Source organism: Aotus nancymaae, unplaced genomic scaffold, assembly GCF_030222135.1.
Source record: "Aotus nancymaae isolate 86718 unplaced genomic scaffold, 86718_ANA_hifiasm-v0.15.2.pri h1tg000011l, whole genome shotgun sequence".
Lineage (NCBI taxonomy): Eukaryota > Metazoa > Chordata > Mammalia > Primates > Aotidae > Aotus > Aotus nancymaae.
In genome coordinates, this window is record NW_026988422.1 from 17,065,242 (window position 1) to 17,082,290 (window position 17,049).

The following is a 17,049-nucleotide window of genomic DNA, read 5'->3' on the forward strand; positions in this document are numbered from 1 at the left end:
AATTAAGTCAAACATAGGAACTTAAGACAGCCCAAACATACTATCTTACAGTTTTAGAGATCAGATGTCCAAAATGGGCCTCACCGGGCTAAAAGAAAAGTTGTGGTATGGCTGTGGTCGTTCTGAGGCTGGAGGAGAGAATCAATTTCTTGCCTTTTCCAGCTTCTGAAGGCTGTCTGCATTCCTGAGCTCCTGGCCCACCTTCCATCTTCAAAGCCAGCAGTGCAGCATTGACGATCTCTTTTTGACTTCCACTCTGAAGCTATGTTTTTGTTATCACATCTCCTTCTCTGATTCTTTTAAGGACCCTTGTGATTACATTGGGCCAATTTAGATAATCCAGGATAATCTCTTCATCTTAATTTAATCAGATCTGCAAAGCCCATCTGCCATTTGAGGTAACATAGTCACAGATTCCCGGGATTAGGAGTAAACATCTCCTGTGTGGGAGCATTATTCTGCCTACCTCAGACATTCTTAGCTCAGATAATAAAGCAGGGTGAAATGTGAAGCTCTGAACATGGGCTTTTACAGACCTGTTTGGGATTTTAGCCAGTGACATTGGTCCTTGTCATGGTCACTCACAAGTGAATCAAAGTAGACTGAGAGAAAAGGGCTTCACTCCTCCACCAACACTTTCAAGCCGTTTTATATTACTTCCAGTTGACACTGAACAGAATGATTTAATAAACATACAAATGATTACATGTACTAAATATAAAAAGTAAAAGCATAATTTTTGCAACAAGTGTATTAAATATTTGGAAAACTAAAATCATTTTTCTGTCCTTGACTGAAAAAGTAGCAACACATAGTGTGACATTTACAGTCACATTTACCACCATGTGGTAATGTTCTGCTGCAAGATTGAAGAATAAAAGTGCCCTGTGTTTGGGGTACTCATTTCTAGGGCTTGATGGGTGAAGGTTTATCTTTTTTTCTTATTCTCTATTCTATTTCTCATGCTCCAGGTATATGAAAATGTATTCTGAATCTGAATATGGCTGATATAAGAATGTAGCAAATCTATTCTGAAGTCTGAGTATAGATGATATAAAAAAGTAGTACAAAGACATTGGGCATGGAATTCAGGCAAACACCCTATTTCGTCCCTGATTTACTGTGCAATCAGGAGCAGAGTAGTATACATTATCACGCCTCAATCTTTCTGGGTGTTACTCAGGGATTAGAAAAATATTGGCTCTTGATATGCTATTGAAATATGCTATAAAAAGAGATTGCTTATGTGAAAGCCCTTTGAATAAGGTTCAAAACTGATGGTGGTTACTGTCCATGGTTACTGACATGCACTATTTGTCATGCACAGTGGTACACTGGGGATAGCATGAGAGTAACACTCAGCCTAAAGCCAAAAGTGGGCAAGAGTGATCTGGAAACAAGCACAGTGAGTTGTGATTGCTGCCATAACAGAAACACATAAACTGTGTCTGTGTTTAACTTTATTTGGTAGTTGAATAATTACAAATAAATGTGAGGATGTGAGGAGTCTCCTTAAAATGATATAGGCAAGTTTTCTCTAGAAGTAAGACTTGAGGGGTTAGGTCCCTGCCCAGTCTTTGGAAGACACTGCTCTACCTCACACTCACAAAAGTGAAAATTACTACATCTGATAATGCCCTCAACTCACAAGGAACCTAATGGAGGAGAATAAGGCTCTTTGGAACTCAGTGAAAACCATGTTTCCTCGCCCTGGCTCACCCTGGGACCTTTTCCAGGATCAGTCATTTTTATAATCCTTTAAATGTATGTGGAAGAAAAGAAGAGTGATGGGAGAAAAGTGACAGTGAATTCCATATGCTTTCTTTGTAAATCACTCATATGGCAAATCTGCTTAGTCTATACGTCAAGAGAGGATTTTTCAAGCTAAGGCTGCAAATTCCATGTAGGTTCTAAAATTCTTCCGGTTCCTACATCATCACTATTTTCAAAGAGTTTGCACTTGGAGTATAACTAGCATTATAACTAAGCAAAAGATGGAAAAGGATCTCTGCTTTTTTTCCCCCCAGCTCTTCTGATTCAGTAGGACTGTTGAGGGAGCAGCTTCATTAAGCCTGGAGGCTTGCCTCATAAAATAAAGGCAAGTTTCTAATTCCATGACAGTAAGGAAAGACATGGGTTTCAGTCTGAACTCTGATACTAATTTTATTTATTTATTTTCATCCTATAATGTGTATCTGCTACAAGAAAGTATATAAACTTGGGGACAGAATTGCCATGTCCTAACAGTATGCATAATGTTCTGCATATTAACACAAAGAAGGTCTGCTTGCCTCAACTATTGTCACTAGGCCACATCTTTCTCCTATTAGGGATGAATCAAACTAAGTCATCCACACTCCTGTCCATTCTCTTCTGTAATCAAATATACATGTTGAACTAGTTTGGGCTAAAGTGAAATCTGGTGCAGACCTACCTAGCTAATTTAGGAATAGAAACCCAAACTAAATATATGATTCAGATGGAGAAATTGGCCTAAGTAACCCAACTATTTCATAGTGGTACTCATTATTAATAGAAAGTAGAAAGCACAACATATTATACAACCATATAGTCAGAAACACATTCTGGGAAGAAGACTAGTTCTAATTAACTAGTCTAAGCATAACACTTATTTATTTATTTATTTATTGAGATGGAGTTTCTCTGTGTCGCCCAGGCTGGGTGCAGTGGCGTGATCTTGGCCCACTGCAACCTCCACCTCCCTGGTTCAAGCAATTCCCCGGCTTCAGCCTCCCGAGTAGCTGAGATTACAGGCACATGCCACCATGCCCAGCTAATTTTTTTTTTTTTTATTTTTAGTACCAAAAAAATGGGGTTTCATCATGTTGGCCAGGCTGGTCTCGAACTCCTGACTTCAGGCAATCAGCTCACCTCAGCCTCCCAAAGTGCTGGGATTACAGGCATGAGTCACCACACCCTGCCAATGTTTATTTTTTAACAACAAAGTTACCTTTAAGTTTGGAGAGGCAATTCTGTGAAATATGACTTTAGAACCCCTTCTCTCCATTTTCTGTGTTTTCTTTGTTGTTAATGTCTCCTTCATCCACCAGAGATACCTAGTGCTCACAATAAACCTATCTGTCCTGTTATTGGAGAAGAAGTCACCAAGAAACAAATCTTTATCAAGTCAGTGGGATCTAGATACAATATCATCTGAGAAGTTATTCATTGATTTGCAGATTCACTAAGCAAATTTTAGTGACTAGCTACTATGTACTCATTGTCATCCCAGATGTGGTATTCATAAAGAGAATGACACAAAAAAATGGCCTGGTGTCCAATACAAAGGAGTGTATAGTAAAATTAAACTATGAAGAACTGTGAGTGGAGCCTTTATGAGGTTTGCACATATCATTTACCCAAAGCCTGACCTTGTCTGTAGCAACTGCTGTGACCTCTTCTGAAGGACCTTTCCACTGAATGTCAAGATCCATTGACAAAATATCTTATGTGTGGTTGTTGTGGAGCCACTAGTTCCTAAAAACCCTCACTTTGGATATTGCTTTGTTTAGTGGCACTTTTACCAAAAAACTGAAGATGAAACAGAAGAGAAACAAGACTGATCAACCAGGTATTAGATTTCAGGTAAAAGAACTATAGTAGGTAAAATCCTATTTTGGCATTTTTAGCCATATGTGCATCTGGAAATTATCTTCATGTAGAGTTGTCTTTCACTCTTATCTGCCTAGCATCTTTTCTTCAAAGAATTGTACTCACTTGGTGTGGCTATCATACAACTTGACCTCCCCTGATAAGGCACTGGACATCTGACAAACTAGTCAATCAGAGTACTATCTCTTAGAAAGAGTACTTGGATAATGAGTGAGCACTGACTAAATCAGAGCCAATCAGATTATTTCTTTAAATAAACTGAAATGGCAAAAAAAAAAAAAAGGAAGAGAGAAGGAAAGGGGAAAGAAAGGAGAAAGACTGGCTCTTTTTTCTTCTGAGATTTCATGTATGATGTAGTCTGGAATTTCCAGGATCATCTTTTCCATTGTATGTAGAAGCACTGAGGTACAAAGAAAAATATAATTCTTATTATGTCGTTTGAACTTCCAGATTTAATTGTGCCTGAAATTAAACCACCCTTGTGTTTTCTAGTTACATGGACCATACTTTCCCCTTTCTACTTAACCTATTTTTATATATTTTTGCCATTGAATCATTTGCTCTAAAAACTTAAAAGACCATGGCTTCTGGTTTGAATTCCCTTCAGTTTGAAGTTTAACACCATATAGTAGATACACACACACAAACACAAACACAGGCGAATGGTATTTATTCTAGTGAACATACAATGGAACATGGTGCAGTGGAAAGAAAATTCTACTGGGAGTTAGATGCCATACAGTATGTAGAATTATCTACAATGAATATATTTTACTTTTTAAATAAAGAAAAGGAGTGAAGGCAGCTTTATTATGGAAGCAAAACAGGGAAGATCTGGGTTTTAGCTTTATTTCTGACGCAAGCTAGCTCTTTGGTATAAGCAAGTCATTGTAACATTTTAAACCTCTGTTTCCTCCTTTGTAAAGAGTAGTGGTTTTCCTCCTAGACTCTTGTGATCCCTAGATGTTTCACAGAGCACCATGAAACGTAGAATATGAGAGGTGGAATATGAGATGGAATATGAAATATCCAATCTGTTTTCTAAACCAGAGGAGCTCTTAACATATTTGCTCTACTATGAAGCTGGAATGTCAGTTTCCAAGGGTTTCTGTAGGATAAAAATTTGAAAAATGAAATTTAAAAGAAGTTTAAAAAATTGGGTTTGATAATGCCTAGGTCCTTTTTAGTTTTAACACTCTTTGAAGTTAATCCCCAAGTCAAAGTTTCTACCAGAATATACAGTAATTTACTCACAGAAAATCGTCATCTTCTGTAATTGCTTTTACTTAATCCAAGCCTATTGGTCACGTTTGAACATTCAGAGTCTTTACTTTTGTGAAGTATGCTGCATGACAGTTAAGAAAATTTAGTTTGGATGTTCAAGTCCATATTTTAGATACTCAAATGCAGAACACTTTAGGAACAGAAAAAGCACAAACCCTATATATATCATTGTGACATAAAAGTTAAACTGAGAAGACTGATAAAGACTCACATGTTTCTAAGATACAAACAGGTCTTCAGCTTCTTAGCCACTAGGAAAAGAACTAACCAAAGATGAATAATATTCATAAACTATTACAAGGGTTTTGTTTGTTCGTTTTGTTTTTTATCATTTCCAATCAACACTGACTCCTTGCTCATGCTGTGCTAGACACCACGGCAGATGCCCTCGATACATAAAGGGCTGTGACACATTCCCTATCTAGTTAAGAACAGACATGTGCCTTAAACATAATTATAGCTGCAAAGTTGCAAATGGTAAATCTCAGAGATTAAATTTTTTCTATGTCCAAATAACAGGGTAACTCATTTAGAACCTGGCTGGCTGAAATTACAAATGATTTACGCTTCACCCTGAAAATCTTATTTTACTTCTTGGAGGATTAGAGAAGTAAATTATTTTTATTAGAGGATGTTTTGCATCTTGCAGAGATAAAGTGTCAAAGCTTTTTGCCTTATGCAACTCTTTTCAACTACTCATATTTTTGAACAGATTAATGCAAGAAAACATAATCAGAAGAAGCTGTGTTCCTTTAGCTCTGCTTCTTTTGGAACCCCCTTGGTATTTTGCTTATCAAGTTGGAAGAGTTGTGGCAGAAGAGATCTAGCTCCTGAGAATTCCGAAGATGAAATAATTATCACTTTTGTTTTACTTTTCTGAGCTAACTTCCTTTTACTTCCAACATTTTTCACACCAAACACCATGGTTCACCTGGATAAAGATGCAGCACAGTTCCACCAAAGGAGCCAAGGGGCTGAGTCTTTTTCAGCAAATAGAGGTAGTGTCTCCTGACAAAGGAGTTGTCATTGAAACTTCAGCTTAGACTATCTATGAGCCTTCACACACAAGCAGCCAAACAGATATACATGAGGTCTTTTAATTAGGTATCTGGATTTACATTGGCTGACTCGGCTCCATCTCAGCTTTAGAGGATGAAAAATCACCTGAATGCTGTCTAATGAAATACCCCTTGACCTAGCATGTGAGTGCTTGTCTGAATCGCCAGGAAGTGTAATAAGGAACCTTCAGGGATCCAGCTGTGTGGGCAGCCCTCCTGCTGGAGGTTGGGCTGGCTTGTCACCACCACTTGGAGTTCTCCCTGAGTCACTCAGTTCCTGGCTAAGCACAGCCGTTCTGTGATTTATGTTACACACCAACGCCTCCAGGCAGAAAATGCTGACAATAATTGCTTGCTATGGGGGATTAGGAAAAGTCAAAGGCCTGCTTTGGGATTTCCTTTTCCTTTCTTCTCTCTTCCCTTTCCTTTTCTCTCTTTCCCGTCTTTCTGCTTTCCTAACCTCCCCTTCCTTCATTTCTTCTCTTCCCCCCGGCCTATGTCTTTGCAGCAACATACTTTTTCTCACTAGCAACAATGTAAAGGTAGCCAAATAAATGCTGACTATGACTTTTCTCCTTTATTTCTCTCAGATCAAAGTAGAAAGCTGAAAAAACTCATAAATAACTATCCCTTAAAGAGGTAAAGCAGCTATTTGGTGAAATTTTAATAGTTAAGAAAACCCAAGTGCTAATAAATAGGTAGTTTCAAAATCTGAAATGTAATCTCTAAAAAGGAGGGATTTCTTTTAAACACATACACATACACACACACACACACACACACACACACACACACACACACACACACACAAAACGTATTCATTCAGCCAGTTGCGGCAGCTCTCGCCTGTAATCCCAGCACTTTGGGAGGCCGAGGTGGGCAGATCAACTGAAGTCAGGAGTTCGAGACCAGCCTGACCAACATGGAGAAACCCCATCTCTACTAAAAATACAAAATTAGCTGGGTGTGGTGGCTCGTGCCTGTAATCCCAGCTACTTGGGGGGCTGAGGCAGCAGAATTGCTTGAACCTGGGAGGTGGAGGTTGTGGTGAGCCAAGATGATGCCATTGCACTCCAGCCTGGGCAACGAGAGCAAAACTTTGTCTCAAAAAGAGTACTGATTCATTACGCAAAAGTTTGCACCTACAATACCTGAGGCACTTGACTTTGAGAGACACCCAAATAAAAAATAAAATACCACAATGAGAAATAAAAATTAATTTCTAACATTTTGCAGTTCACTTTCAGTAGACAGAAATCTATCAGAAGACATGAGACTACTCATCCTCAAGTTGCCAGGGGAATGTAAACATATAAAATGGAATCAAGACTAGGAGACTGCTGGAACATCTAACATACTTTAATCACATTTCATTTAGTAGCACCTGTTCAATTCTCACAAGAACATTTTAATATTAATATTTCTATTTAGCAAATAAGCAAACAGAAGCTTTTCTGTATTAAGTATATAGCTAGTAATTAGCAGAGTCAGCATTTGAATCCAGGTCTCTCTGCTCCAAAGCCCATGCTCTTTCTATCATACCACACAGGAAAGAGAACTGTCCGTAATTCACTTAATGGAATATGATTTTAAATAAATTTAAGTAATTAACTATGAAAAACTGCTTAGGTTCTTTTTCCTTAGGGGGTTGAGGGAACATCCTGTCATGGCCAGGCCTTAATTATTCCCCATGCATGGATGTGGTGCTTCTGTGATACAGCCCAATCTGATGTGGTAAGAGGTATGGTAGGTGGCAGTGGTAAATTGTGTTCATCCTCATCTCCTTCAGGTCTTTATTCAAATGTCACCTTAGCAGGAAGAATTTCTCTGTCACACCATTGAAGATTGCAATAGCCCTTGCCCCCAAACTCCAACATCGCCCGTATTCTCTTTCCTTCCTTTTCTCCATAGCACTATCACCATCAGATATATTGTGTATTTTTCTTGTTTATTTTCTTTATTAATTGTCTCCTGGTCTGGAATCTAAGATTCATAAGGGGACAGTTTTTGGTTTTTTGTTTTGTTATCTTAATTATTTATATTCACTGCTCTATCTCCAGCATCTAGAAGGCATATAGATGTTAAACATTCATTGAATGTATTAATCTTTAGTAATTTTTAGGCAACAAGGTATAAGTAGAAGGAATTCAAGGATATTATTGCTATTTCCATAACCTATTTTATTTGTTCTACTTGAAAGACAATGTGACTATGTGAAATAGGAACACTTACTCCAAATGATAACAATTTTTCTAAGGAATTGGACTAGAAATTATGGACGAGGGAGCTTCCAATTTATCTGTGTTGTTTGAATATTTTATATTTAAAAAAGTCCAGGCACAGTGGCTCATGCCTGCAATCCCAGCACTTTGGGAAGCCAAGGAGGGCAGATCATGAGGTTAGGAGATGGAGACCATCCTGGCCAACATGGTGAAACCCCGTCTCTACTAAAAATACAAAAATTAGCTGGGTGTGGTGGTGCGTGCCTGTAATTCCAGGTACTTGGGAGGCTGGGGCAGGAGAATCTCTTGAATCTGAAAGGTGGAAATTACAGTGAGCTGAGATTGCACCACTGAACTGCAGCCTGGTGACAGAATGAGACTCCATCTCAAAACAAAACAAAACAAAAAACGTGTTCATAAACTACTTATAAAATAAACACAAAATAAGTACTAATAAGCCAATGAAATGGAATCAGCTTCATTACCTAACTGGGCCTCAGCTCTCCTGCCCTTTCCTTAATGATAGATAGCCACTGATTTATACTCAGTGTGAGATCCAGGCCGGGCAAGCTAGATCATGCCTGTAACCCCAGCACTTTGGGAGGCCAAGGGGGTAGATCACTTAAGGTCAAGGGTTTGAAACCAGCCTGCCCAACATGGTGAAATCCCATCTCTACTAAAAATAGAAAAATTAGCTGGGCGTGGTGGTGCATGCCTGGAATCCCAGCTACTCAGGAGGCTGAGGAAGGAGAATCAAGAAACGCTTGAACCCAGGAGGTGGAGGTTGTGGGGAGCCAGGATTGTGCCACTGCACTCTAACCTGAGCAACAGAGCGAGACTACATCTCTACATAAATAAAATAAAATTTAAAAAAATGTAAAAATATATACTCAGTGTGAAATCCAAAGTACGGGAGGGTATCTTTTTGTATCTCTCCCTTTCTTTTACTTCAGACATAGATGGGCTCTGTGCCAGTTATATAAATGTAGGAGTCATCTGTGAGCTTTTCTGAAAATTTATTTTCTGAAAATATATCCTTATTTCAATAATGTAATTATCGTTTAAATTATTCCTGGAATTTATTTTTGAAATTGACTTCAAAGACCTTGATATCTTGGTACCAGCACAGCAAATACCTATTCATCAAGCCTGAGTCCAGATATTAATAATTAAATTGTGTAGTTAAGTTGGATAACACTGCGTTCAGTAAAGAAATAAACTTTCATAAAATGGTAAAAATGTATTTCTTATTGTTCATAAATTTATCAGTAAATGAGAAGTTCTCCAGAAGGGTAAAAAGACTACAGCATGAGAAGAGTATTCCATTCACGTAGTGTGAATTATTTTGAAGAATTAAACTTATTTGGACTTTATAAACAATTCTTACACTGCTTATAAATTGGTTTTATTATTCCTGTGTACATACATATTGTGTGTGTGTGTGTGTCTGTGTGTGCCTATACATAAATGCCTTGGATTCAGGTAGAGTAAGTTTTCTTATCTAATTTAATCTGAACACCAAATTTGGATATCTATTTATGGTGTCTTGATTGTTGCATTTGACAAATCTCATTAAATATTTTACAACAGAAATTGCTACAATTTCTAGTACTCCTTCTGAATTAGACACGATATAATTCTTACAGTACTTTAGTAGTTAAGCTTCTTGGTACACATTGAAGAACAAAATCTAGCCTAACCTTTTTCATATTAATGGAAAAAACAGATTTATTCTCATCCATTGTCAAAGGCACCTCAATTTATATCATGAGTCCAAGAATAGGCTTATCAGTCCTGTAGGAAAAATAAACAGAATAGTTGTATATCCTACTTTCAGAAAGCCCAACATTGTATTGAAAACATGAATGCAAAACAAAAATTAGAGAATATTGTTACATTAAAAGTTGCAAATAAATGTTTCATTTTGAGACATATTTACCAATATAATTTTGAATACTGAAAACTGTTCCAAGGCATTTATGTTTTTTTAAATTGTTAACTACTAGATCATAATGAAGAGGTACAAAGATTATTAGAAATTTTTGTGAAATAAAAATCAACCAGGAAATTTTTAAATAATAATGACAGTTTATCAAAAATAAAGATTAATATAGACTGTAAAGTAGGTATCTATTGTAAAAAACAAAAACAAAACAAAAAGCTTTTTTCCTCAAAAGGCATGGAACCCTATTAAAATGATTATGTTGCTTCTAAACCACTTTCCATCCAATATCAAATTCTTCCCCTTCACTTCGAAGCATACTTTAACCCACTGTTATTTGCTTTTCTTTTTGTTGTCTTTTGTCCAAATTCTGAATGACCACAATAAAGTGGGTAGTGTCATAGAGAAATGAATTAATGGATTACTTTCTCCTTTTAGGGGTTTGGTCTCAGAAGAGGGTTCTTAATGGCACTCAGTAATTTACTAGATAAAATCTTATTAATAGTCTTGAAAGGTATACACTCTTTCTTTTCAATGTCATAAGCATTTGGAGTTTCCTACGCAAGATAAATATAAAAGCTTTCAAAAACACAGAAAATGATTTTGTGCCCTTTTCCTTCTCTATGTAAAGTCAGTCTGGGGCCAGGCACGGTGGCTTACGCCTGTAATCCCAGCACTTTGGGAAGCCAAGGCAGGCAGCTCACCTGAGGTCAGGGGTTTGAGACCAGCCTGACCAACATGGTGAAACTCTGCCTCTACTAAAAATACAAAAATTAGCTGGCGTAGTAGTGGACAGCTATTTGGGAGGCTGAGGCAGGAGAATCACTTGAACTTGAGAGGCAGAGGCTGCAGTAAGCCGAGATTGCACCACTGCACTCTAGAGCAAGACTCTGTCTTAAAAAAATAAAAAATCAGTCTAATGAGTTATTGAAAATAATTTTCTGAGAGTGAAAAAGCAGTAAGGCATAGCCCATATGTGACTAACATGTTTTTAAAGTATTAATAGGTAAAATTAAAATGAAAACAATAATAATATCTAATAAAAATTGAGCACCTACTGTATCAGGCAGTCTGGTAAACCCTTTAGATTACAGTTTCTCTTAATGGTTATACACACATACACACACACACACACACACATAAAACTATGATTGTTACTGTTACATTCTTCTTTATAGAAAAGGAAACTTGAGCACAAAAGGTAATATAATTTGCATGGTGTCACACAAGTAGTAAATGAGTCAGACTGGAATGTAATTCACATGGTCTGACCTTAGAACCTATGGTCTTAAGCCACTATGTACTAAACATTAAGGCTAGATATGGGATCTTGGCAAGTCCATAGTCTAGAGCTCTAAATGTGAAGTTCAATGCAATATAAAATGATATTTTTAAATTATTTACCTTGTGTGAATTTATTTTTTCAGATGGGCATTTACCTGATGCATACAAATGGAACTCAGCAAGAGCCACTTTGTCAGATATTACTTAGAAGATAACACATCCAAAAAAAAATGTCTCCCATAAACATATGGATAACATTCAGTTTGGAGTTTGTGACTGAGCCAGCAAAGGATTCTACAAATAGCTGTTCACTCCAACTGTATGAGCAGTATGCTGAAGGTAGGTCCGAACAATTCTTATGCCAAGTGAAATAAGAGAAATTGATAATTTTAAACAGTTAGATTTATATGTCATTCATGGTATTTATAATTTCATGAGATACTAATGCCTCAAAGACAGTTATATTTCTAGTTTTATGCAGTTATAATATTTTATGTTTTTATATTTGGTTGATATTTGTAAAAAATTATTGTTTGCTGTCTAGACAATGAAAATGCTTGTCCAGTGACCTGTACTGTGCTACAGGTTAGTACAGGTCATTGGAGGGTTATACTTGGGATAAATTCAGACTGGTCATGTGGATCATCTTTACTTTCAGCACTTTCAGCATAAACTAGTTATGTTATCATAATCCATTCCATTTCTTAAGCTCTTATATTATAAAATAGGGACTGTAGTATCTAACACCACACATTTCACAGGTATGCATACAGCAAACCCCACAAGTATTTTGTCTCAGCAGCTTTTCCAGATGGCTATTTCCTTGCCAACTCAAATTAAATATGCCCAAGAGAACTGTTCACTCCCTTTTGTTTATATTCCTCCTCTGTGTCTAAGGAAGCAGCATGTTAGCAAAACAGGCAAACAAGGAAATAAACTAAAATGACTTATAGAAACCAATACACCTGAGCTTGAATCATGACACTGGCACATATCAGTTGTATGAATTTGGATATTTATTATTTTCTGTTTCTATTATTTCATCTATATTAGGGATGATAATATATAGTCATGTGTTTGTGTAAGGTTTATAGATTATGAGTGTTTGGAACATAAGTAAGTGTCTTTATGCAGGCTGCTATAACAAAATACCATAGACAGTAATTTATAACAACAGGAACTTATTTCTCATGGTTCTGGAGGCTGAGAAGTCCAAGATCAAGGTGCCAACAGGTTTGGTGTCTGGTGAGGACCTACTTCCTGGTTCATAGATGGATGACTTTTCACTGTGTCCTCTCAGAGTGTGGAAGGGGGAAGGGACCCCTCTGGGGCCTATTTTACAGAGGCTCTAATCCCGTAAGTGAGGGAAGAACCTCATCACTTACCAAAGACCCCAATCCCAAATAGTATCACACTGGGATAAAGTTCTAACATGAATTTAGCAAGGACATAAACATTCAGTCATGCAAGGATGTTCTTCAAGATAGGAGCTGCTGCACCAGCAACCCCCTGATGCTCCAGGTCATGACAGAAGAATGAGCTATAGACGACGTCTTCACTTCACTTGTAAACTCTTTATTGTTCTTCACACAAAACTGAAATATTTCTGTCAGATATTGTAGTCTTCATTTGTTGAAAAATTGCCCCGTCCTCTTCACCCATTAGAATTATAATCTGGTTACCTTTTTTCTGATACTGCTGCTTTCCAGAAAGTGGCTCTGCAAACATCCTGCTTCAGATTATGTTTTCCATTTGAAGACCCCACCCATCATATTTACTAAATTAGCATCCTCAGTTGAAATTTTCAATCTCACAGCAAATCAAGGCTAAGATTCTCAACCACCTCTAAGTTCTTTATATGACACCTCAACCCTAATAGATCTCCTCCTATTCACCAATCACTGTCACTGTCCTAAGACCACATTACTTCCACATATTCATTGTTTATTTATCTAACTCCTATTTCCTTTACACTACATTATTCACCTTTTTTTTGGTCCAGTGTGCCTGCCCCCATCCTTTTCTGCAAATAAGTATTCTATATTTGATATAGAAATCTCATTTGTTACAGGGTCCCTGTGATATTACTATTTAGAAAGAGAAGCCTCAACTTAGAAGTTTATTTATCTAATTTAGCAGAACAGTTCTTACCTTCCTAAGTTCTCCCCAACTTAAGGAAAAACATCAGTAACTCCCTTCAATGTGCTAATCCCACAATTCTCACTTCAGGCTTCAACTTGACTAAATATATTCCTTTAATGTCTTCCTTTCTATATTCCTATGATGCCTTAATATCTGAGCTTGTACCCTCCTAGAGAGCGTATAATGTGTCTGCTTCAAATGGTAGCTCATGCATATAGATGACTCAAAAATATTACTGAAGTTGATGAAGAGAGAGATGAACAAAAATGTGGCATTACTGGCTAAGCTGCAAAACACAAAAACCTAAAATTCTCATTTTACTCAAACCAATTCTACCATCTCATGCCTAGAGGCACTCAAGCAGTAAGGCTGCAGAGCTTATCCACACTGCTGTGAAATGTAGACCTCGTACAGCAGCCGAGGTATATAAATATGCAAATCATAGATGTATATAGAAACAGCCTTCCAATAGAGAACACCAGCTGTCACAAGCAGCAAACTCACTCTGAGGACTTGGCACTGGTGAACTGGCAAATACCCCCTGGTTGTTGCTGCCCTATCAATCATGGGCCATTTGGCTGGGCAGCATTCTTGAACAGGTTTTTTTCCCCTTTGTAACTCCATTAATGAACGCTATTTTAAGGTGATGAAATAAGCTGCTGTAAAACTTGATGCAACTGTCTGACATAGGAGAGTCCATCTCTTGATGTACACCTTTCTGTATCTTGTCATTTTTTCTTTTTTTAAGTCTGCATCCCCCAAAACAAAAGCATCAAATTAATGCTTTATTTCTCTTTATTAAAGAATTATTAGCAAAGATTTTGCTGATATATTCTTGATGAGCAATGTTAGTAGTTTGTTAATTTTTTCAGACACTATTGAATACTATTGACCCTCAAGTTATCACAAATGGTTATGAAATTGAAATGGAATGGGGAGAAGTATGAAAAAATAAGCCAAATACTGACAAACGTAAGGTACCCCAAAATCTATGGAAACTCCAATTTAGCAAGGGGATGAATGAGAAATTTACTTCTCAACAAACAACAAATAATGGTTTATAACCATGGAAGCATTCTGAGAGAAGTAAATATGTCATCGATTTTAAATAGCAGTATTATCCAGCAGAGAGCAGATCAATGAAAGTTGCATAGGTTTTCACATGCTTCAGGATATTAAAGAACAATCCCATTTCCCCTCTCTATAAACCATTCCATCCAGAAGAGCAATTTAAAATGTGCCATAAATCATTATCTGTTCAACAAGCAATCTGCATTCAGAAAAGTTATATCCATCCCTATTCTTCTTCCTTGGAACAATTTAAAATGCTCTCATTTTTGCTAAAATGTAGGTCTACTTTGGGTCTTCTGACTGGATATGTCGTAAAATATAGTAAGTTATTTCTCAAATATAATATAGCAAAAACTAGGAGAGAAAATTGTTGTATTTTCTTTAGAAAACTTAAAGTACTCAATGATTATTAGTTGGGCGATGTTTATTACAGCCTTATAAATGAGTTGGTAAGATTTATTGCCATTTCAAAGATAGAGTGAACAATGTGTAGATAATTACAAAGATTTGCTTCATCTACACAAAGGTAGAGTAATGAAGAATCATAATGAATAAAGACGAAGATTTTCATCAAGTCTCTCAACATTCTACATATGATCACATCCTCTCCTGTGAACGTGAATGTTCTAATGTTAGAAAGTAAGATATTCATTCATTACCAAGTATTTTGTGAAGTTCTGTGTGGTTTCAAAGAGAAACAGTGCACGTTCTGTATACTTTGGGAGCTTGTACTAGTAGAGGAAATAAGGTATGTAATGAAACAGCTAAGTTATAAAGTGGAATGTGATATGTTTTAAGACAGAGTTAAATGTGCTTCCCATATTAGACAAAAAGAACTTGCTTGTGGATAGCAAGATCAAGTAAGCCATGATCGAGATATCCCTTTATATAAACTGTGCTTGGCGATATTTTAAAAACTTCAATGGGAACCCATTGTTATCCTCTGCATAAAACCTTCAGTCAGTTTCTCTCACACTTAGAATATCCATATACACCAAAAAAGAAAAAGAAGCACCAAACAGACCCTAACAGACCTGCAAGATTCTGGGTACCTCCTCAACCTCCTCTTGTGTTCTGTCTGTCCCTTCTTATCATGTTTCAGCTCACTGTTTAGGGCCTTTCCACATGGTCTAGTTCTGCCTACAGTCATTCTCACACTCCATGTGTGGCCAACTCTACATTCACAATTTTGGGGAAGACTTTGTTATCAGGATATAAAGTATGCACATAGAAGTAAATTTGGAACAATGTTGGGACTCATGCAGGGCCAGACTCTTCTGTGTGAGCAGGTTATCACTATTGTGAGTAGACAAAAGATTTTTAAGACAAGAAATGAAAATGACAGAGCTATATTTCATAAATGTCTTGTAGGGATGTTCAGGACAGTTTAGAATACAGAAAGGTGGGTGTGAGAGATACCTCTTTTCTCAGGAAAAAAAAATCTGGGAAAGAGGTAATGTTCTATGTTAGAGAAGGTAAGAAGGCACAGTTTACAAAAATGTTATCACTGACTAAAAAGAAGAGACCGATGGAATGGAGATGTTAGAAACAACTCTGCTTTCAGGGAGATCAACTGTGCCATTATCAGAAATAGGGACATCAGAAAGAAAGACATGTTTTGGAGGCAAATATTAATTTTTATTTGAGTATAATAAATGTGAAGTGGATGAGAGATAGAAATACTTATAAGATATTTCTGGGCTAGAATTCAGAAAAATAAAGGGCAAGGCTGGCAATGAATCAAACTGTATAGATGTTACCGTTAAAGATGAAGTCATCAATAGGACAAAATCAGAAAGGGAAGGGGAAGCAAGGACAGCTCTGATGAAACATAGAGGAATATGAAGATCATACAACTAAAGGAGATCAAGTTGACAGTCTGTGAGATAGAAGGAACATGAGAATGTGGCATTATTTCAGGAAATAAAGAGAAAAGGAATTGAAAAAAAGGCAATTATTTATAGTGTGCTTAAATAGAGGTCAAACAGCAGAATGACATAAGACTGCCTCTTTAAAAAGGGAGGGTCACTGGGAAGCTAAAGTAGAAGATATGGAACACAATGAGATAGACAATTGAGTTAAAAATTAGCGAGTGATGAATGGAGAGACTTACTGAAAGCATATAGACTCAACTGAGATTAGAGGGTCTTTATAGGGTACTCAGCAAAATGTTACTATATCCAGCTTCCTAGGAATATTTAACACCCTTTAAATAAGGGAAAAGGAGAATTATTATTAGAGTTGCTCATGGTTGGAGACAGAAGAGTTAAAAACAAGGTAAGATCAAATAAGAAATCTGGATACCAGTAAAGGGGACACTGAAATGTCAGACTGTAAGCTCTAGCTTGGCTAGACAGGCAAATAATGTCAGCAAATGGTTAAAGAAGCATCCATGAGGTCTTGATTTAAGTGT

The 17,049-nt window shown here is 36.9% G+C and overlaps 1 protein-coding gene and 1 long non-coding RNA gene across 3 annotated transcripts in view; one reads left to right on the forward strand and one right to left on the reverse strand.

Moving 5' to 3' along the window:
• The window catches only part of LSAMP (limbic system associated membrane protein), a 639,680-nt gene that overhangs the window by 262,382 nt on the left and 360,249 nt on the right, over nucleotides 1-17,049 (reverse strand). The window lies entirely within an intron of this gene.
• The window catches only part of LOC105725042 (uncharacterized), a 340,977-nt gene that overhangs the window by 254,388 nt on the left and 69,540 nt on the right, over nucleotides 1-17,049 (forward strand). Inside the window, exon 2 of the long non-coding RNA XR_001109193.2 lies at nucleotides 11,567-11,762. This is a non-coding gene — a long non-coding RNA (uncharacterized LOC105725042). The remainder of the gene's footprint in view (nucleotides 1-11,566; nucleotides 11,763-17,049) is intronic.